At 39.8% G+C, this 14,922-nt stretch overlaps 1 protein-coding gene across 1 annotated transcript in view; it reads right to left on the bottom strand.

Moving 5' to 3' along the window:
• The window catches only part of lingo2b (leucine rich repeat and Ig domain containing 2b), a 42,212-nt gene extending 33,066 nt beyond the window's left edge, over positions 1-9,146 (bottom strand). The window contains exon 1 of the mRNA XM_039787056.1: positions 8,840-9,146. The gene's annotated coding sequence lies outside the window, so the exon portion shown is untranslated. The remainder of the gene's footprint in view (positions 1-8,839) is intronic.
• Between the last annotated feature and the right edge of the window lie 5,776 nt (positions 9,147-14,922).

Consider the following 14,922-nt stretch of genomic DNA (forward strand, 5'->3'; position numbering starts at 1 on the left):
GACACTTAGACTACAGCTGTCCTCTCCACTTCCCCAGTCACTGATTTGATAAGCAAGCATAAATAGATCCTCAAGTTTAAATGAACAAGGAGGTTACTATTAAAGATGGCTCTGAATTAGTCATCAAATCAATTTCTGTAGATGTGCTGTATAATATCTTCAAATGTAATCTGGGGCCAAGCACTTCCTCTGGGTGTAATTACAAAATGGACCCATCATTTTTCTCATGCTTGTATCAAACCACCTGTTGCCAGAATTCAGGAAAGGACATTAAAAACATTAAAATGTTTCTGGGGGAGGACCCCTACACCTGTGCTTCCTATGTCCTAATGAGACATTGGATAAAGTCAGAACTAATAGGGGGTCTATAAAAAACAAGGCTTTCTTTTAAGGTTGCGAAAAGATGAAATTGTTTGGATATACAGTTTATTAGCCACCCAGGAGAACCATATACTGCATGCTAAAACTCCTCGTTAGCTAACGATGACACAACTCGCATTAATTAAAAAGCTCAGAAAATGTCATTCAGAGGGGAGAAAAATAAATATCTTACTTAACTACACTACCGAGTTAATGAATGTACTGCTTAATAAAGGGCACCCAGCTCCTTTTACCGACAGTGCTCTTAAATAATCTAAAAATAGGCTTCTGAGAAACAGCTAATGTCAACCTTCCTCAGAGTATGTGATGATGCCAGAGGAAGGGAAGCCCACACTAATCTGAGAACTCCATGGTGCTGAAAGCTTTTTTTCCCCCATTTTACCGGAGTCTCTTACAGGAGTGTGTCCTCCAGAGGCCTGCCTGTTGCTTTGATCACTCATTTCTTAATGGGAAGGATACGTGCCATTATGTGCTCTTGACATTGCTGGGGGCTGAGCATTTTTCTATATAGCAGCAAGAGTGACAGGCACTTATAAACATTTTGACTTTTAGCACTTTAAATGGGTTTTCAGACAGGAGCGGTTTCCTCTAGTATGTAATGTGCTACGAGGTAGAATGAAGATCGCCTTGCATTAAGGAAACAAATAACTTTATTAGTTATTAATGCAATCTGTAATTGCAGTTGGTCAAGTCTGTACAGAGCAGTATGAACTATATAACTAACTAATATCGATCTCTAAATCACAGTTATCACAGTTAATTTCATAAAACACAGTGATCTTTTAAACTGCTACACGTATACAGTGGTGGAATGTAACTAAGTACACTTAGTCAAGAACTGTACTTAAGTACAATTTTGAGTATGTCCATGTGGGGCTACTTTCTACTTCTACTCCACTACATCTCAGAGGTAAATATTGTACTTTTTACTCCACTACTCCACTAATTATTTGACAACTTTTGTTACCAGTTACTTTACAAATTAAGATTTTTGCACACAAAACATTTGCAGTCAAAGTTATTTAGCTGATTGACATTGGCAACTCCTTAACTGTTTTAGTAACTGTTCATGCAAAAAAATGTAATGTGCCAATGTAAAGATTTCCTGCTTTTCCTTTGAATTATTTCAATCCTTTTTTTTGAGGTTTTCTTTGATAACTTCAGTAACTAGTTACACATTTTGATTATTAATATGACATATACATCAATTATTAAATGATGAAACATTGTTATATTTAAGCTATGCAGCAGTAAATAAAGTGTGAGCTCCACCTTTACCAGCTAAAACATTAAACACAATTATAATCTGGGAATAAAATATACATTATTCTGACATTCTGCTTTTAGTATTTTAATGCTGATACTTTTGTACTTTTACTTAAAGTTATTATAATGTAACTTTTAAATGTTTCTGAAACTGTAATTTTTCATCTGATGATTATAAATGACCTGTAACAGCAAACCAGACAGTGAAAAGAACGCTAGTTTTATAAAGTTTTTATTAATGCCTCTGCCTGGGTCCAATTTTTCCCGAGAAGTCACAAAATGATTTACGGCAGGTAGACGGCGCTACAGTAACACATTCTGACAGGTAACAGATTTCGGTGTAACACTGGAAAAGCCTGTGTTAGTGAGTATCCAGCCTGGTAAAGGGTAGCAGTGGATTTCTTCATATAGACTTTATTGTATTGTTATCTGCTGTAGTTATGACTGATACTGGGGCAGGGCCATCACAGGAAAGAAGGAAATTAAACGAAGAACAACTAAAATCTGACAGTGAAAGACGACGTGCGAAACCTGAGTCAATCTCGGTCGGACTTTCAACAGATGGAGACAATTACGGGCTTGTAAATGCTTCTAAACCGTCCCCGAATTGGCCCTCATGTATGTAATATGTCTATTTCATTCATAAAATAACTTTAAAATGCTCGATGTGGTTGTACGTCAGTAGCGGACATTAAATTATGTCCTCTTTCCATTTAGCGCGGACCTTTCATTCCTTTCAGTCCGTGTTTGTGTTGGCCTACTATTTTCTTACTTTGTCCCCCTGTACTTGTGTAAAGCGTCCTTGGGTTTTATGAAATGCGCTATATTAATCTAAGTTATTACTACGTTGGGTGCTACAACAATCTCTTAATGCTTTGGCTCGTGACACAGTGACAATGATACCCGGTTTAGTTCACGATACATCCAAAGTAGGCTAAGTTACCGTATGCAACACTTGAAATGCAACGATGCATCTGTAACATACTCTGTTATTGTAAATGAATGATTTTCTGTCTGAGCAAAACATTCATCGCGGCTATAGGACCTCCCCGTAACGCTAATTCAGTAATCTACAGTGGGCAATACAGCACCGTAAAGAAAATATCTTTATGACAGCAGATGTGGTAAAAACACTACAATTTTTTACATTAAAATCAACAAAAACTGAAAGTTACACATAGCCATTTTAAGTAAAATTTTGAATGCAGGACTTCTACTTACAAGAGTAACAAGAGTATTTCTACACGGTACTTCTTCCATCCTCTATTAGCAAAATATCATACCATACATCAACCAGCTCCACCCCCGATCAGTGTTCATGTTCAGCTTCCTGCATGTGTGTCTGTGTAAGTGGAATTATATATATATACATATATACATATATATGTGCGTGTGTGTGTGTATACAGTAGGTTGACACCAATCAAGTATATTGATTTTACTGATAAATGACCACCATACTAAGAATTAAGAATAAGCTTCTAACTGTTGTCTACAGCAATGGATATGATGCAGTTTGATGGATTACATATTTACTTTGAAATGGATCAATACTACGCTGGTTGCCTGTGTGAGGGCCGTGCCCTGCATTGATTTTAATGTAACATGTCAGCAGGATTACGTAACTATGAATATGGTATTATTGTTATGCTTTTTATTATGGCAATGGGTATATCTGTTATTATGATTAGTGTCGTGTTTATTAATAGAATTACGACTACGCTTATGACTATGAATTTAGTGCAGGATTATAATTATTTGAAAGGTTTTCAGCAGTCTTTGTCCTTTGTGTCTCGAGGAAATTCACGTGTCTCTTCGTTCCCAGCAACGTCCTCATTCGCATTCACGCATTCATATTTGATGTAGAATATCTGCAGAAAATAATAACTGTTGGCAACTTTGAGACGATTTTGGCTCCGCCGTTGAAAACACCCATGTGAGTCGAGCCCTTGTGTGTATTTATGTTTGAGAGAAAGAGCAACAGAGCGTGTGGTGCAGGAGGAGGTGCATCATACCTGAGTAAAAAATAGGCTCTGTGAGTGTCGGGAGCATAATTCTGCTCTTGTGAATTTCCCACGCATAACTGTTACATTTTAATCGTGCACTGGGGGGGGGGGGGGGGTAGGAGGAACCTTGAGTTTGTTGAAACTGACGCCTACAGAAACCTGCATCTGCAATGCTAATCACACTCCAGCAAAGGGCCCCAAAGACAAGCCTCGTCTTTTCCTGTGAAACTAAACCAAAAAAAATGTGTCTCCAATATCAACCGAGCACTCTATAGCTCGCCGCGTTGGCTAATGTTTTGCAGGGCTACATCTGTCCTGTTACTTTGGTGAGTATGTGCGAATGTTCTCGGTGCTTTGATATTAATTCAGACATCTGTGAATCCCTTTGTCTGCCACCTCCTTTACATAACTTAGGTTCAACCTCAACGTATTCACAAACGTTGCAAGATTCATAGACTTTTCTTGTTTTTTATGGAGAGTTGTCTTTTAGCTTTGTAGCCATTTTGGCAGAGCACCTCTCTGCCTATTTTGAGAATACTCTCAGAAAGCTCTTAATGTCACATAAAAAAGCAGTTGCAGTTCAGGAGTGGTTCCATCCCTGCAATATGAAGCACTTCATCACGTCTTTGTAATTCAGCATTTGGATGATTTCTTTTTTTTCTTTTTGCAGCATCCCTCTTCTTTTGATTAAAAAAATCCATGACTTACATAAAAGTACTCCTCCGTAGCTTTTATCTCCAATATTATTTAATCTTGTCAGGGAAAATCCTTATACAACATATTACTATTTTTGGAATTTTACCACTGGGACCTAATAGTACTCGGCCAGCTTTGTAAATCTCTCTCTTCAGGTGTGGTCACTGTTTCTGCAGACAACATTCTTTTCAATGAAAGTGGAGATTTTTGCTATGAGCTCGACATCGCTCTGCTGCCTGGACTGCTTAGAGGAAGGTAGTTTGAAACAGTTCATTCTCCATTCAGTTTCTGACTACTGACCATTTAACATTAAAAAAGAGAAAGGCTTTCGGCGCTGACTCGTAGCCTACACACAATAAAAATGTCGGTTCTTTTGCTGCTTTACGAGCTGATGACCCGAAGGCCTTTTGTTACCAAAGTCTACAAAGAAACCTCCAGAAAAGGACCTGAATTAATGATATACTCCCAAGGAACGTGACTGAATTTGAATACAATACGCTATTAAGCACAAAAAAAGTGCATTGTCTACACGTTACTGGAAGCCTAGAAGAAAAACGTGGCTGTTCTCCACTGACAATCACTTTGCTCTTGGTTTTCTGTAAAGACTTAGGCCGGCCACGTGGCGTGAGCATGTCAGCTGCGCGGCGTGTCCGTTTTTATTTCGGCTCCCATGTTAACAGGTTAGAGCTTGCACACTGCCTGCGTGACGTGGACGTCTCAGGCGCGGCTCGAGTGCGCGTGCCTGCTAGAAATGGAACCAACGCCTATTTTCCACGCGACACGCAAGCATGTTGGACGCGTTTCCAGGCATAATAGGATAGGAAAAGATGTTCATATGTCATTTTGATACAAATACATATAAATAAATTACATGTTGATGTTTGAAAGTCTCTAGGTTTTGACTTAAATGCAGATATAAATGTAATTAAAAAAATATATATTTCACCTTTCAATACAGAACAAAATATTCTGTAGCCTATTTTGCCGTGAATACTGCCGACAATGTCTTTGCTGTAATCAAATCAGCATATATTTATGTTTAACATGAAGTATACTGCTTGAGTGCAGTAAATCAATGGGAAAAATACATGTGTACAGACAAGGCCAGCAGCAGCAGCGCCGCATCAGACACGTTTCTGGTGTGCAAAGACATAGAAAAATCCACGCAGCTGACACGCAGCTGACACGCAGCTGACACGCAACAGAAACGCCACGCTCACGCCACGCAGGCAGTGTGTGGCCGGCCTAAACTGGAGTTTCTACGTGTTTCCGTACTACAAATGAGATATTCTTTCCAACACTGCAGACCACTTTGAAGCACATAGCTGTCCTGCAGACAGTTGAATGTATCATCCAAACAGCTACCTGTTTTCAGGTAATCTCAGTACTTTATTTAAATAAAGGTGACGAGACTTCAAACTTGCTCGGCCTTAGTACTCCATTACATTCTACCACATCATTACATTAGTAATGCAATTAAAAAAACGTGACTGATTTTTGGTTAAGTGCTGATTTATAGTATGTCATGTTCACGTGCTGGTGGGAAGCTCCAACATCTGGGATATACGAGGTGGCTGCTGAACAGCATTTTATTTATTAGTTATGCTGTAGGAAAATTAAACCAAAAGATAATTATTAAAGCAATTAAAGTGTGTGCGTTTGTGCGTGTGAATTAGCCAAGTCCTTGCATTAATAATGGTGCTATTCAGCAGCCAGCTGTTTTTCTATTGTGCTTATAATAGTTTTTTTTGCAATACAATAACTTAAATGCTTGCACTAATAGCAGAATATGTGGTGTAAGAGCCACAAATAAGAAAATACATGCAGCTCAAATTTGTCCGAATACAAATCATTTTACTCTCTGATTTAGCTCATTCATGCCATTCTTACTTTACCAAGCACAATAAAACAGGCACCGGTACCGGACAGCTGATCATTAACTATTACTAAAATTATGCACTTAAACACAGTGGACTCCTGCTTTGTAGGCCTCAGCGATATGTCAGTGCAATACACCTTGCATTACTCAGCCTTCAAAACCTCCATTATGTTACCTTATCCTGTATTCATATCATAGGAGAAAGACACATTTTAAATATTCTTGTATTGTATAAAATTCATGCGGCTATGCACTATTCAAATTCACTAAGGCATAATATGTTTAACGTCTGTGCAAGTAGTATATACGCATCAAACATCTGGATCTCTAGGTGACACTTGTTGCTGCAACATGTGGCATCTGTCCTTTTACAATAACAACAAATATTAAGGATATATATTACATCATCAATTTAAGAAATTTCATGTTCATTCCTAAATTCTTACATTTGGCTTAAGATTTTGGATGCTACAGAAATGCTGGTTGCAGTTTGCTGTGGGTGTGTCATGTGGATGTGGCCAGAAGCGAGCTGCATTGTGTCTATTGAGTTGAAGCTAATAGCCACAGATCATGTAGGTCCTAATAATACGAATAAGGCAATCAGTAAACAGAGATAAACATTGAGCAGATCAAGTCCAAACGCTGGCATTGCTTCTTCACATTGCTGGCAGCATCTGAGGGAAATAAAAGTGCAAAGAAGAAGCAACCAGCTGGTTGGTGTGCAGCCACATGGATGGGATGTTAACTCATTAGTTTGCTCACCAAGATAGGAGTGATAAATAAATGCAGGGGTTTGAAATTGACCAGTGAGGCTGTGGAGTTCAAGATTTTGGTCATGGTTAGTATGACTTACTAATGACACAAGCGCAAACAAAGTCAACAGGAAATGATCGAGAACTAGAACGACTTTCAAACACTTCCATGCACTTGATGAAAATGTAGAGCCTCCAAGATGACACAAGCGCAGCCTGGACAAGCCCTGCCAGTTACTTCCAAATGAACAGAGGAGGTGGCGTGAGGAAAAGAGGTGGCATGAGGAGAGCACAGCACAGGAAAAGAGAAAAACAAAAGGGGGGTGGAAGACAATGCCACCTTCCCCTCTTCCCTCTATTATCTCCTTCCCCATCCCCCTCTCACCCTTAACGAGGGCGAGTTTTCTCCTCGCCTCTCATCTCTCTCCTCCCCTCCTTTCCTCACCGTCTCCAGGGACCAAACACACCCCTGACACGTTGCTATGGAAACGCCTCACACACTATCTCGCAGACTCTCGCTCTCTCTCAGCGGTAACGCCTGTATTCTCTCTGTCCTCTTTTAGCATCCTTCTTGCTCGCAGACAACAGGGGCGGCAGTTGTCAAAAAAAAAAAAAAACCTGACGTGCGCCGGAGTCCCCGCGCCTGAATCCATTTGTCACGAGAAAAAGTTCTAAAAACCTTCTTTGATATTCTGGATTGATGGTCACAAGATGTTACAGTTTGGTCAGTGTGATAAATTATTTGACACGGCTCACCAAACTGTTGTTCCTGAACGCCTCTTTTTATTATATGTCTTACAAATGCATTCGTGGCAATCCCCTTGCTCTCCATTAGGAAGATAGGAACAAGCTGATTTTGTAGTAGCTGAGTCCCTTGGCTGGAGCATAACTCATTTATAATTCAGTCCTATTTCTCATACTTAAGGTCAGGCTAGAAGTGTGTAAAGTGAGTTTTTTTTTGTTGCAATCACTCATCCGCATGAAAGGATGTATCTCTACACTATATCTCACCCCCACAGGCTTTTAGAGATCCTAGTCCACTCTGGGGGGTAAAAAAATAAAAATAAAAAAAGGACTGTGTTCCTGTGCTGCAGGTCCACTTTGACTAACAGCAGAGCACCCGCCGCCAACTTCATACAGCATGTGTCATCCCCGCTGTGCAGCTCGGGGAGTTTTTTTTTTTTGTCCACCTTGTGAAGTGTGTTGGTGTCATCATGTCGTCCAAGGCACAGATGCAATCTCTATGCTGCATCAATCTTCAGTGGGATAAAAATAAATAAAATAAAAAAAATATATTCACATCCACAGGCGTCACCAAACCATTGGCCCAGGACTAATTTGACACATTTAAAAAAAAAAAATAAAAAAAAATGTAACATCACTTAATTGATTTCCTTTTCATACCACAAAGCTGTGGGGAGGGAAGTGTCGTCATCCACCCAAAACTCACACAGTGAATGCACCACATTTTCTTCCCTCAACACCTACATCACTCCCAAACTGAGGCAGAGCTTTTTTTTATTTTTTATCTCCATTCTCATTCATCACAGACGTCATGGGGAGCTCATCATTTTCTCTTGTTTATTTATTTATTCATTTATTGAATTAGGCTACTTGCATCCTGCCCAAATCCTCGCACCTCGTACCTCGCACCCAGATATAGGGACTACGCCTATTAGTCTGCTGATGAAACCAAGTGTCAATATCAATTTTTTTTTTTTTTTTTTTAACCTGCGAGTTAACATTGACCCGTGCAAGGAATGATTTTCATTCATCTTGGCAACAGCTTGAAACCAACAGGAGCTCTAAACTGGAGTGTGAAAGCTGCTCAGTGCCCATGTGAAGTGTCGGGAGTCTTACCTTTTACCTGCTCTTCTTCCACATGCCAAAATCCACCTTCACGTTTTACATCACTGAGTGGGGAGTCCGAGGCACGCACTCTGACTGACACGCTCACACACTTGCACAGACTGTGAATGCAGTCCTCTCACTGAGTTGGTTTCCTTCCACTCTGTCTTCCATGAAAAACTACCTTTATAGAAGAAGAAAAAAAAAATCAGTTTTTTTTTCCTTTCTTAATTTTTCCACAAAAAATAAATAAATCTGGTTTTCTCTCCGGTAACCGGGCAGCTCATCCTTCCTGGCAGCGGCTCCAGGTTTAACGAGGCATCGGCACAGCGCTGGATGATGGCGGGGAGAGAGATGCAGAGAGGGGGGAGAGAGAGAGAGAGAGAGAGAGAGAGAGAGAGAGAGAGAGATGCGTTAAGCCAGCAGCTGCAGCCACAGCGAAGCTGACGTGCTTGCCTTCAGAGTAAAAGCCTAAAATAGAATAGGCTATAACTTAGCCCCCCCCCCCCTCCACCCACCCAATATAAAATAAATAAATAACGAAAGACAAGGTGGCTGACGTCAGATGTATGCACTGCAAATGTTAGCATAGACTTGGATCACAGAAAAAAAGAAAATCCTGCAGGACACTGCTCATTATCCAGAGCAAGACTGATGTGCTCCTGATCCTGATGCTGTGGTATGGAGGAGTGAATGAATAAAATGAAGAAATAAATACAGTGAGAAAATAAAAAAAATAAAAAGTCATGGTATGTGTCTCATAAGGCGTTGTTTTTGCTCAACAGCAGTGACGGACTGGGATCAAAAAACGGCCCTGGCATTTGCAACACCCCATCAGCCCTATTTTTGTCAATAACCTAGCTTGGAAATTAGTAACTCTGCTTTCCGAGTGTATCTTTCCACGCACTATGCATTAAATAACTTATCAAAATTAACCAAAGACAAATTATCAGTAGTGGCCCCTTCTGGCATTTGCCCAAATTCCAGATGGACAGTCAGTCACTGCTCAACAGTTTTCTTTCAGCAGGATGCTCCTTCCTTCTTTTTTTTTTTTTTTTTATAATATTCAGTTTAAAAATGTGCTTAAATGATTCCAACCCAATACATTAATGTAACTATTTTCATATAAACATTTTATGATGAAAAGTAGCCCAATCACATGGGATCACTGCTCCATTTGCATGCAACAAATGCTTAGGCCAACAGATTGGCTAATAACAAATCCGGGACAATTTGTTTGTTTCTGAACAGAGCAAAGTTCAGTGTGATTTAAAAGTGACGATATGAGACAGAATTAAATTCCTACCGACTACCGCTTTGAAGCCTGAAGTGGTTTTTTTGGAGCCAGAAGTGACCATATTAGGATGAGAGCGTGGAACTGGGGAGGAAGTTGCTATTTTAGCGGACGAGGACTATTGTTGACTGCTCCTCAGATCTCTGCAGGGTAAGTCGAGACAGCTAGCTAGACTATCTGTCCAATCTGAGTTTTCTCTGGGGGGCGCAATTATTTTTTTTGGGGCCTTTTTTTGGGTTTTTTTTCCCCCCCCCACCCTTTTTTCTTTTTTTAAAAAAAAACAACCCTTAAACCAGAGCATGTTTTCCTCCCATCCCCGAATGCTATGTGGAGTTGCCAGACCCTCCTTCAGCACACTTTGGAGGAGGGTCTGGCAAAGCGAGACTAACTTTAGCCTATCTTGCCAGATCTCGAGAGAGAGTTTGTTCCTGACACAGAAACAGGTCTTCAACGAAATTAAAGATGTATCTTGTTTATGGTACTAGTTTATGGTAACTTAGTCGGCCTGGGTCCAAACTGTGAGTGTAATCATGTGGACTAGTGGCAGTCTGTGTACGTGTCAGGATTTGTGAGGATTGGACCCAGAAATGCAGGGACGAGGAGGTAGAGGAAGATAAAGAAAATGTATTAAAGTAACGGCTTACAAAACAAAGGGGTCCTGAAGCAGGCAGGCAGGCAAAAGGAAAGTCCAAAACAAAATCCCCAAAAAACACTTGAAAAACTGAAGACACGGAAGGAAAAACCACATGAAGAGACGCAGAGGCAGGAAGTCAAACAAGACATGACGCAGGAGAAACAGACACCAAAGAAGTAAAACAGGAAACTGAAGCGTGAAACATACACGTGGATAGAACACAGGTACCACCCAGCAGAGAATACAGGAACACCTAAGTACACAACAAGGAAACAGGGAGTGAATTACTAAAATGAACAGGCAAAATCACAACAGAAAACCACAACCATGACAGTATGTAGGCTGCTGTATGTGTACACTATGTTATGTTGTATTTCCTCAACAGCAGATACTGTATGTGTACGTGTCCAAGACATATTTCCTTCGAGACAATAAAGACTATATCATCTTATCTTAAATACTTTATCTTTAGTCTAATCAATTCTAGGTAGGGTCTCTTTCAGTTGCTGTTTGTCGTTTTGTCAATATCTCTAATACCCAAGTGGATCCCCGCATCTCGCTAACACATTTGTTGATTTTTATTTCTCGGATCATTTTAGAGATCCATTTCCTGATTTATTTGTGTGTTTTAGTTTTGTTACCCATTTGTCCCATTTCAAGTTATTTATTGCCCAATATATTTGACCATTTAGTCCTCCATCCATATATTCATTTATTCATTTTCAAATAAGTCAGTATTGGACCCTCTGACAGGACATTTGACCAAAGCGGGACAACTCAACCACACACTGGCCCTAGCATGCAAAACAAACAAAATCACTATGCATGGGATACTAAGCCTCTTGTGTCAACCCCAAATTTAGAATAATGAGAAGCACTAGAAGACAATGAAGATGACATAACAATGATGGCGCGTGTGCGTGTGTGTGTGTCTGTGTGTGTGTGGATCAGATTAAAATGTCACATTAGCATCAACTGAAAGGCTTCTCATAGACAAAGCACCACTGATCAATTCTCCAATCAATTTCTGTTGAAACAAATTAATGATTACGTCCGAGGTGGACAACGCAGTCTTCAAGATGAGCTTATCTGGGTTTTAAAAACAGGTCGATACCTGCAACACAGATCACTCAAACCTTGATCACATCTTTCCTAAGCAGGATTTGATTTCACGCCTATATATAGACAGCAGCAACTACAGCTAGAGAACAAAACACTCATTTATATAGTACTGTGATTTCTAGTCTATATTCTCGACGTTCCATTATGGTAACCTAGTCGGCCTGGATTGCGCCGCCGGATTTCGCTCATTTAGTCCGGATATCCGTTGCCTTAGGCTTCCTTTAAGTTGGCATTTTAAGCTCTGGTCGGTTTATGAGGACTGTGGTTAACCTTTTCTCAGATCTCTGCAGGGTAAATCCAGACAGCTAGCTAGACTATCTGTCCAATCTGAGTTTTCTGTTGCACGACTAAAACAACTTTTGAATTTACAAGTTCCACCAAAACAAGTTCCTTCCCGAGGCTATTTTGCAAGAAGCGCTTAGCAACGCCCAAGACGATTGTGATTGGTTTAAAGAAATGCCATTAAACCCGAGCATGTTTTTCTCCCATCCCAGAATGCTTTTTGGAATTAGCCAGACCTTCCTCCGCAGCGCTGTGGTGAAGGAAGGTCTGGCAAAGCGAGACTATGTGATTTCAGACGGGGGGTTTTGTTCATACAAGACTAAAATGATTTTTGTGAAAAACAGTCGCGTTTAATGTTTTACTTTGAAGGTTTCATAGGAAGTCAGATTTCATATTCTGGCTGGCTTGCCCCTGGAATGGTGGGAAGCCAGTCTTCCAAGTTAATCAGTCTGCCATTACCAGCTCACAGCATAAGGCAAAAAAGAGAGGAGTGCCTGTGGAATGTATTTTGTTTCTACCTCCACTTCCCTTTTTTTATTTCTTCTTTCTTTCTCACTCTGCTCTGTGCGACTTTTACTCTGAGATCAGCCTTGATTCCTTCCTTCCCTTTATCCTTGTTATACATACATACCACACTTCCTCTTATCTTTCCTGTATTTTAATCTTCTGGGACATACGCTCACACTGTGAATCATAGGGGACCCCTGACTCACATGTGACATAATGAAGATATGAGATGTGTGTGAGAGTTTTTTTACACTTCCATCCTTATGAGGACCAAATGTATTCACAGGGACAGCAAAGAATGAGAAGAATCCTTCAAAGTGAGAAAAGGTTTGACATTTTTATAGCCTACAGGTTTGTTTCAGGGAAGGTATTTGGATGATGTGCCAGGAGACGTTAGTTTAGCTCGGCATAAAGACTAACACATTACCTATCTGGTTCCTTTAATTCATATAAAAACAAAAAGAAAAATAGCTGCAAAGCTTTATGGGCTGTTTTACAAGATATAACGTGTTAATTAGCGAGCTTTAGTGGTACGTGCTGGTATAGGCAGATTTATTTTTTTTATTTACTTTTGGAAGAGCCAGGCTAGCTGTTTCCTCCTCTTTTAAGCTAAGCTAACGGTCTTAGTGGTAGCTTCATATGTAACAGACACAGTCAGAGTGGTATTGATCAACTCTCGGCAAGAAAGAGAACAAGTGTATTTCCCAAAATGTTTAAGTATTCCTTTAACATTATTGGTCTCTTCACATAGCCTACATGTAAAACATGTAAAATAAAAAATAAAATACATGGTTTTTAACTTAATTATAAGAGCCAGTTTAAAGCAAAGTGTGTTTCCCAAAAAGTAATGAATAAGATGAATGAAGTCAATGGAGGGTCCACACAAGTAGGCTATAGAAATACAAACGTGTGTGTGTGTGTGTGTGTGTGTGTGTGTGTGTGTGTGTGTGTGTGTGTGTGTGTGTGTGTGTGTGTGTGTGTGTGTGTGTGTGTGTGTGTGTGTGTGTGTGAGTGGCAGGAATATTGATTCCACTGTCTTCATTAGCATGTACCTGTGGGGCTAATGTCTCTAGGGGGTTCTGGCTAGACAACCTAACACTCTGCTTCTGTCCCTGTGGTGAAAGACTGGCTTGCCACTCCCCTCCTGCGCCACTGGACTGAGAGGGGGACCAAAATAGAAGCAGTAAAGACAGAACCAGAGACCAAAAGGTCTGGCATATATGGCAGCCATGCCTGAGGAAGAAATAAAGCCTAACCTAAAATCCCTTTAAGCTGTTCACACTTTTTATTGCTCCATCATTCATAACGCTCCCATTACTTGTGATGTTAACATAAAATATTTCCTCTCCCAGTTTGATGCATTGTCCTCATCTCAGCTTTTTTTCCGTGGTAAAGCAACTTTAATTACATTAACTTGCATGAGGCTCTATAACAACATTTAATTTGATGGATTGAGCATTACTGAAACACCTCAATTAAAAAGAGGAACAACAAAACAATCATTCAATTAAAGAATGTATTCCTCCAGTTGCTTTTTCCCCATGACAATACTTTGATTTGTCTTGCAGATCTTAACTGAGGGTCCAGCAATTTAAACCACACAAAACAGTTCATTCTCAAACGATTTGACATTGGTAGCAAACATTTTAGTAAAAAAGAAATGCTACAAGCCTAAAATGTATCCTAATAAAAGTTAGTTTTGTACCAGGTGGAAATCAACCCCTAAATACAGCTACTACAATGAAAACCAGCAGGATCCTGAGAACTATGGAGATAGATACAGTAGAGGCACAAATAATATATTAAGTGAATACATAATCAAGCATTATATTAGGTATCCAACTCACGTCTGAACAATTGCTGACTGCTCCCAAAATTGAGAGAAGATTTTCTTGACTGAAAGCAAATAATGACGGAGTTAAGGCAGCTTGCATTTTGACATTTCAGATTGATAAACGGGAAATATTATTTCACTGTATTAATATCCCGAGTGATTAAAACATAGGGTCTGTGACATTTCAATTTTTATTTTTTCTAATCTAACTCAAAAGGTCAGACGAGGAGACTGTAAACTTAATTTGAGACTGACAGCCCTTTCATAAACGAGGAGCACACAGTGCCACATCTGGAAGACAGTAATTGTGCCTTATGAAGTAAAACTCATTTTAGCAATCATCCAATTTGTCCTGAATTAATACCTGTGATAATTAATATCTGTTTGCTTCACCCACTCTCTACAGCAGACTTGTTATTTGG

Source organism: Perca fluviatilis, chromosome 20, assembly GCF_010015445.1.
Source record: "Perca fluviatilis chromosome 20, GENO_Pfluv_1.0, whole genome shotgun sequence".
Lineage (NCBI taxonomy): Eukaryota > Metazoa > Chordata > Actinopteri > Perciformes > Percidae > Perca > Perca fluviatilis.